A 9,405-nucleotide genomic window follows, 5' to 3' on the forward strand; every position below is an offset into this window, starting at 1 on the left:
ATTAATTAATTAGATTAGGAAAAGGAAAGATTCGGTCAAGCTAGAACTCTTCATTGTGTGGCCGGTTTTTCCTAGGGTTTTAGGGTTTATTTTGTTTCTTTCAAAAGCCTATTTAAAGGTTTATTTTCAATAAAAATACAACCTTGATTTAATTGAGAAAATACTTGTGATATTAATTATCTCATTGTCCTTTGAGAACACCTAAAACACCATTAGAGAATTGGTTGTTTTAGCTTGACTTATCAATAGGTTTTCCATCCCCTATTGTTGCATCTACATTATACCAAGGTTTCTAACCACAGGTTGGTTAGGGGTTGAGGTCAATTCCATTAGAACTTGAACTTAATTAAGATATGGGCTAATATAATACGGGTTTAGGAGCAGGTCGTCCTAGGTTCGTATCATTTGGTATCAGAGCCAAATTTTGTTCAGGTCTGATCTATCTTTATTTGCTTTATTTGTTTTTGTGTTAATCTACAATTTTAGCATTAGGTTAAGGTTGCTTCTATCATCATACACGTTCTGCATCATTAAAAAAAAAAAAACAAAAAAAAAATTCATTCATAGTTGAATTAGGTTTCCTAGTTTTATCGTATTTTTGTTTCCTAGTTTGTTGGTTGTTTTTCATCATTGTTCTAGTTAATTTTGGTTTTTGTTGATTTTTCTTGGCTATCACTACTAGAATTGAGCTGATACACGACGCAAGTATTGCGTCACACTAAATAAACAGTGACGCATTAGACGGAGTCGCCAAATATCCTGTCGCAAAATATGTAAGATAACAGGCGACGTATCATAACAGTCACCTATTCACAATTTTTAGCGACGCACATTTAATTTTTAGCGACACATATAATAATGTACTTATAGCGACGCATAAAATTGCGACATTTTAGAATATTGCCGCCAAAACTTTTTAGCGACATTACCGTACGTCTCTAAATATTTATGTCGCTAAAAATTCATTCTGAATAGCGACTCATTCATTTTTAGCGACACATTTTTTTGTCACCTATTTAGCGATGCATGATGTTTTAGCGACGAATTATGTGAGTCTCTTTTTTAGCAACCATATATTTTTAGCGACTATTTTTTAGTGTCTCCAAATTAGCGACTCATGCATTTTTAGCGATACATTTTTTTGTCGCCTATTTAGCAACGCATTATGTTTTAGCGCCAAATTGTGTGGGTCTCTTTTTTAGCAACCCATATATTTTCCAAATTAGCGACCCGTTCATGTTTTAGTGACAAATTATAAAAGTCACATATTTATGAATTTTTAGCGACGCATTTACCCATTTAGCGACATATGCAGCAATTAACTTAAAGCAACACATTGATTTAGTGACGCTTTACGGAAAAGTTGTTAAAAATGTATTAGCGACTTTTTCGTTTAGGGTCGCTATATATTTATGTCACTAAAATTGGAAAAATACTTTTAGCGACATTTTGTGTAGAGTCGCGAAATTTATGAGTGGCTAAATTGATCTTATTATATGTCGTTATATATTTTAGGCTGCTTTTAGTTATCTTAATGAGCCACCATTTCTTTTATAGTTTTTTAGATTTATATTTTTTAATTTTTAAAAATTTATTAAAATATAAAAGTAATTATAATACCAAAAAACCCAAACTAGCTTCGTCCAAAATAATTAGAATATAAAATTTTAAAATAAATACTTGTTCATAATAAAACAATTATCAATATAATTAAATATCATCTCATTGACATATTTTTACATATGCATACTCATTGAGATGGAAGTTGATGTCCTCGTGTTAACGATATTACACCCTCATACTGCATATGGAAAAATAAAAAAATTTATTAACACTGACGCAAAATAAATTAATAAAAACTTAATCATTAATAAATTAATTTGTAATTTGGTAAATGAAAATTTAATGAATATTTACCTTCTTAAGGTTTGACGTGGCACATTTCTCCTAATTAAAGTGGAAAACACACAAGAAAAAAACACATAATGAATAAATAAATATTACTTAAAACATAAGTTAATAAATATACGTACCAATTTATTTAGAAGATATTGTTTATCCATATCCCCTCACAGTCATTACGAACATAGCCACTTTCACATTCATCCTCATGATCATTTTCATCAACATTTGGCAATTGTATGGCAAATGGATTGTGAGCCATTGTAGTATCGCCAAGAACATCTTCTTCAACCAATTCTTCTTCAACAAAAGTACAATGTCGTGGTGTACTTAAAACAACAGACCATCTCGAATCAGGTTGATCTTCAACATAAAATATTTGTTGAACTTGTGAAGCCATGATGAATGGATCAGATTTATATCCAATTTTACTAAAGTTAACACATGTAAACCCCATCTCATCAACTTTCACACCACTGCTGTCAACCCAATCACACTTGAACATTGGAATTCGAAACATAGTGTAATCGACATCCCAAATCTCTCTTATGATCCCATGGTATGCCATCTCAGCTAAAATTGGGTTATTATCCTTAGCACTAGCAAAATGCTCACATTTAGCAATAACTTTGACACCACTATTCTGGGTGACCCTCTTATTATCCATATTTATAGTGTTGAATCTAACTCTTCTAATGATATATCCTTCATGTTTCATTACCACCCATTGCGGACCATGGGCCAATCATCGTAATGTTTCAGAAACTGTGTGATGACTTCACTCTTATGCAATCTAGTCAATTGAAAAAAATATGAAAAATTAAAGCTAAAACAATGATATTATATATTAAATATTTAACTTTCCCATACCTTATCACGTAACCAGTACATAAATGTACGTTTGTGTTCGTCTTGAAACCATTTTGCTTTTTTTCCTCGATTTTTTTTTGCTTGACTTCAAGACTTCAAAATGAATACTAAAACAAATAAAAATTGTTGTAATTAATAAAAATATCCAACATATCAACTTATTGATGCATATTAATATATTCAAAATATCAACTAAATTATACATGTTGATATATATATATATATATTAAAATATCAACTAATTTATACATTAACATGTATATACGCACCTGACATACGGTTCCACTTCTGGTGTATTCGAAAGTACACATCTATGGACTTGCTCCCAAAGTCGTTGATCAATTGATTGATTTTTTCCACCTTTAATGGGGGCACCAACATCATCCTTATCATTTAACTTTTGATATCTACCAATTGGGTTTCCAACTGCATCTAATCCTCTCTGAAATTCACTACAAAACTCAATCATTTCTTCACATATGTAACCCTTGGCAATACAACCTTCTGGCCGATTTTTGTTTCGAACATAACTTTTCAATACTTTCATGTACCTCTCAAAGGGGTACATCCACCTGAAACGTATTGGTCCACACAATCTTACCTCTCAAACCAAATGTACAGTTAGATGAACCATTACATCAAAAAACGATGGTGGAAAGAATTTCTCTAAAAGGCACAAAGTTGTAACAAGATCATTTTGAATATTTTCCAATTCAGCAACAATGATAGACTTCTTGCAAATTGCATTGAAGAAAAAACAAAGTCTTGCAATTGCATCTCACATGTTTAGGAAGGATTGCACGAATTGCAAGAGGCAAGAGTTGTTGCATCAATGTATGACAATCATGAGATTTCAATCCTACCATCTTCAAGTCCTCCATTGAAATAAGATTCCTAAAGTTTGAAGAATAACCATCTGGAACCTTTAAGTGCGCTAAACACTTACAAAACAATTTCTTCTCATGCTTTGATAATGTATAGCAGGCTGGTGGTAGGAAAGTTTGATTTCCTTGAGGCTTAAGGGCCAAGTCTTTCCACAAACCCATTTCTTGTAAATCTAAGCAAGCATTAACTCCGTCCTTCGTCTTACCAGGAATATTGAGCAATGTACCATATATGCTCTCACAAACATTTTTCTCAATATGCATGACATCTAAATTATGTCACACATGGAGAAATTTCCAATATTCCAATTAAAAAAAAAAAGGACTTCCTTTTCCAACATTCTTCAGAATCAACAGTCCTTTTCCTCTTGTTTGAGTTATCAAATATCATTGCATTAAGCTTATCTAAGATTTCTTCTCCAGTCAATGGTTTTGGAGGCACTCCAAATTCTTGAAATCCATTGAAAGCCTTCTTTTGCCTTCTATAGTGATGATTTGGAGGAAGAAATCTTCTATGCCTGGTAAAACTCATTTTTTTTCCATGCTTTAGCCTTGTAGCAAAAGTATTTTCACTGCAAATTGGACAAGCATAATATCCCTTCACCGCATGACCGGATAAGTTACCATAAGCTGGGAAATCATTTATTGTCCATAGTAACACTGCCTTCAAAGTGAACTTCTCTTGACGGTAAGCATCGAAGATGGTAATACCCTCATTCCACAACCGCTGCAGGTCTTCAACTAACGGCTCCATGTATACATCAATTTGATTTCCGGTTGCTTCGGTCCAAAAATTAGAAGACTTAACATCATAAATTTCCGCTTCATACACAACCAAGGAGGAAGATTATACACAACCGTCATCACAGGCCAACAACTATACCTACTACTCAACATATTATGTGGATTAACTCCATCCGCCGCGGTCCCAAGTCTCAAATTCCTATATTCGGATGCAATGTTTGGCCATAAATGATCAACCAACTTCCAAGATGGAGAATCCATAGGGTGTTGCATTTCCCCTGTCTTAACCTTTCTCCCATTGGCATGCCATGTTAAATTCTTAGCCGTTTCAACACTACGAAACATTCGTTTAAAATGCAGAATAATAGGAAAGTACCATAAAACTTTATTTGGAATATTGCTAGCAACTCCATTCTTATCAATTTTCCATCTAGCAGATCCACATTTAGGACATTCATTAAGGTCCACATATTCCTTCCTAAACAGAATACATGATGCGAATCCACCCGAACCCGTACAAGCTTGGAGACTGGTATGGATCCGGGTGACGGTTTTGGTACATTTTTGGAGTCCGGGAAGCATGAAATGGTTCCAATGCTTTATGGGTTCAATACATATGCCTAAGAGGTCAAGAAATCAAGTTAAATCAGCTTCAAATGCAATCAAAAAGGGCTTGTATAGACAGCATCAACAATTTGGCCGAATTTGCTGTATTGCTTGCTGGCTTTACTGTATTAGCCTTTTCTTATTTTCCAAGCATGGGCAACTTGTGGGACTTCATATTCAGCTTATTTGGCATCCTAAAAAGCATCTAGAATCTGATTTTTAGCTCAAAGAGGTCAAAGATTGATCAAAATCAACTTGATCAAAAGGCTAGCATTTTTAGTTTCCTAATTTCCTTTTACTTTTTGTTTTAGGAAACTACCATTACTTTTTGGCTTTTATTTATTTATTTTCTGGACAAATAACTTTAGGAAGGTTTTTATTTTATTCCTTCCATTGTAAATTAATTAATTCCTAATTTAATATAAAGAAATTAATTAATCAAACTTAGATTAGGAAAGGAAGTATAGTTTCGGCCAACTGGGTTACTTTATGTGTGGTGGCCAGTTTTCTTTATGTTCTAGGGTTTTTAAGTTTTCTTTTCAAAGCCTATTTAAAGGCTTAGTTATCAATAAGAATACAACTTTGCTTTGATAAAGAAAATACTTGTGAGATTAATTATCTCTTTGTTCTTTGAGAACACTTAAAGCACCATTAGGGAATTGGTTGTTTTAGCTTGACTTATCAATAGGTTTTCCATCCCCTATTGTAGCATCTACATTATACCAAGGTTTCTAACCATAAGTTGGTTAGGGGTTGAGGTCCATTCTGATGTGATTCTGCCCGTGCCACACATCCATCCATGTCTCAGAGGACCTCCATACCTCGGAGGGCATCCATGCGCAGAGGACATCCACATCTCGGGGAGCATTTTACCTCTGACAACATCAGCCCATCCATGTGTCGGAAAACACTGGTCTCATCCATGTCTCGGACAAAACCAGTTCCTTTGGACAGCAATAGCACATTCATACCTCGGACAACATTCCACCTTGGTTATCAACTATCTCGGGCATCTGATCTCGGACTTCGGACATCGAATGTAACTTAGGTCGGACAGATATCAGTTAGCTCGGCCAGACACAACTTAGCTTGGATAGACATCAGTTAGCTCGGACATCAGGCAGACATAAGTTAGCTCAGTTGAAGACATAATTTAGCCTAGATGTCAAAGTCAACTCGTTACCTAATTTGCGATTGAATTTATTTCTTTTTGGGTTTTTATTTATTTATTTTCTGGACAAATAACTTTAGGAAGGTTTTTATTTTATTGTAAATTAATTAATTCCTAATTTAATATAAAGGAATTAATTAATCAAACCTAGATTAGGAAAGGAAGTATAGTTGCGACCAACTAGGTTTCTTTATGTGTGTGGCCGGTTTTTCCTAGGATTTTTAGGGTTTATTTTGTTTCTTTCAAAGCCTATTTAAAGGCCTATTTATCAATAAGAATAGAACTTTGATTTGATTAAGAAAATACTTGTGAGATTAATTATCTCTTTGTTCTTTGAGAACACCTAAAACACCATTAGAGAATTGGTTGTTTAAGCTTGACTTATCAATAGGTTTTCCATCCCCTATTGTGGCGTCTATATTATACCAAGGTTTCTAACCACAGGTTGGTTAGGGGTTGAGGTCCATTCCATTAGAACTTGAACTTAATTGATATCCGGGCTAATATAATACGGGTTTAGGAGCAGATCGTCCTAGGTTCGTATCACATTCCATTAGAACTTGAACTTAATTGAGATCCGGGCTAATATAATACGGGTTTAGGAGCAGGTCGTCCTAGGTTCGTATCAATACAACTTTTAGGACATGCATGAATCTTGATGTACTCCATTCCCAAAGCACTCAAAGTCTTTTTAACATTGTACATGGAGGTTGGCAACACATTGTCATTTGGCAACATCTCGGATAACAATTGCAACAGTACATCAAAGTTCTTATCAGAATATCCATATCTTACATTTAAGTTGTACAATTTAACCTAGGCTGACAACTTGGTAAATTTGGTACAACCTAGGTACAAAGGTTTGTCTGCATCCTCCAATAAGGTAGCAAATTCACTAGGATCATTATCAAAAGTTTCTAATGCAGCACGGGTCATGTCTAAGCTATTGAAAGCCACGTCTTCCTTACTACTACTATCATTTTCATTCTATTCTACATTAATATTCCCAAAATGAGAAGATGGTCCAATACCATCAGCACATGACTCACCATGCCAAATCCATCGCCGATAGTTGACATCAAACCCATTCCAACATATATGGCCTTTAATATCCCTAATAGTATGGATTTTCATATTCCCACATTGCATGCAAGGACACCTTATGATACGAACCTAGGACGACTTGCTCCTAAACCCGTATTATATTAGCCCGGATCTTTAATTAAGTTCAAGTTCTAATGGAATTGACCTCAACCCCTAACCAACCTGTGGTTAGAAACCTTGGTATAATGTAGACGCCACAATAGGGGATGGAAAACCTATTGATAAGTCAAGCAAAAACAACCAATTCTCTAATGGTGTTTTAGGTGTTCTCAAAGAATAAAGAGATAATTAATCTCACAAGTATTTTCTCAATCAAATCAAAGTTTTTTTATTATTGAAAAATAAGCCTTTAAATAGGCTTGAAAGAAACAAAATAAACCCTAAAAAATAATTCAAAACCGGACTCCTATAGGAATTAGGAAACTTGACCGAATTCTAATATGTCCTAAACTAAGTTTCCTAAACTAAATTTGATTAATTAATTCCTTTATTCTGAATTAGGAATTAATTAATTTACAATGAAAATAATAAAATAATAACTTTCCTAAACTTATTTGTCCAGAAAATAAATAAATAAAAACTAAAAAGTAATGGTAGTTTCCTAAAACAAAAAGTAGAATAAAATTAGGAAACTATAATACTAGCTTTTTTTGACTAATTTGACTTTGACCAATCTTTGACCTTTTTGAGCTCCAAATCAGCTTCTAGATGCTTTTTAGGATGCCAAATAAGCTGAATATGAAGTCCCACACGTTGCCCATGCTTGGAAAAATAAGAAAAGGCTAATACAGTAAAATACAGTAAAGCCAGCAAGCAATACAGCAAATTCGGCCAAATTCTTGATGCTGTCCGTACAAGCCCTTTGTGATTGCATTTGAGGCTGATTTAACTTGATTCCATGACCTCTTAGGCATATGTATTGAACCCATAAAGCATTGGAACCATTTCATGCTTCCCGGACTCCAAAAATGTACCAAAACCGTCACCCGGGTCCGTATCGGCTTCCACCACTTGGATGCTTCGAATAGGTTTTGTATCTTCAAGTATGGACAAGCTCTATTGAGATTGATTACCCTCTGTATAAATACTCCTAGGTTGCCCTTAGTTCTCTTAATTTGAGCTCTTGTGATTGGCCTAGTCTTCATCCGTGTCGAGTCAGTACCCCAGCGGGTTATCAGTGGAGCGGGCTCGGGCGGAATCACATCACCTTATGACATTACAATCATTCGCATTCTCCATGCTAAATTTCAAAAATTCACTCACCCCCTTAGCAAAATTGCTTGAGGTTCTATCCTTCATTATCCACGATTTATCCATTTCCCTACCAATCTAAGCAGAACAATATCAAACAATATCATAAAAAAAATTATCAACAAAAGCAAGATTAAGAAGACCCATCGCAAACAAATTATTGACAAAAGCAAGATTAAGAAAACCCATCACAAACAAATTATCGACAAAAGCAAGATTAAGAAAACCCATCGTAAACAAATTATCGACAAAAGCAAGATTAAGAAAACCCATCGCAAACAAATTATCGACAAAAGCAAAATTAAGAAAACCCATCGCAAACAGATTATCCACAAAAAAAAGATTAAGAAAACCCAGCGAACCTAACATTCGGTTATAAAGAATAAATAAATAAATAAATAAAAAATAACCCAATCCACCACATGTCACCGCCAATCATAAAGCGAAAAGAAGCTCACCAAAACCATGGAGACAAAGAAAGAAGAAGCCAAGCTAACCATAAAGGCGACACAGAGAAATTCAACTTCCAGATAGCAACACAAGCAAATGGAAAATTAAACATGAAATATCCCACTCTTCAAGTCTCTTTTAGATTGCTTCCAATTCTAACACCTATTATGAAGCGTACTAACACATATTTTGTGAAAAGAAATGGTATTTAAAATCCTGCGTAAATTTTGAAAACCCGCCAAAAATTTTAAGAAAATGGATAAACAGGTGACGTATTCAGATAAACTGCGTCGCTAAAGGATAAACAGTTTCATAGAAGCCTTTTTTTTTAATTCTTTTAAAACAAAAAAGTTTCTCCAAGTACTATTTATTTCCTTCTTAAACTTTTGGCAATAACTCTAAAATTGTAATTTTTCGTTTAAA

The sequence above is a fragment of the Ziziphus jujuba genome, chromosome 10, assembly GCF_031755915.1.
Source record: "Ziziphus jujuba cultivar Dongzao chromosome 10, ASM3175591v1".
Lineage (NCBI taxonomy): Eukaryota > Viridiplantae > Streptophyta > Magnoliopsida > Rosales > Rhamnaceae > Ziziphus > Ziziphus jujuba.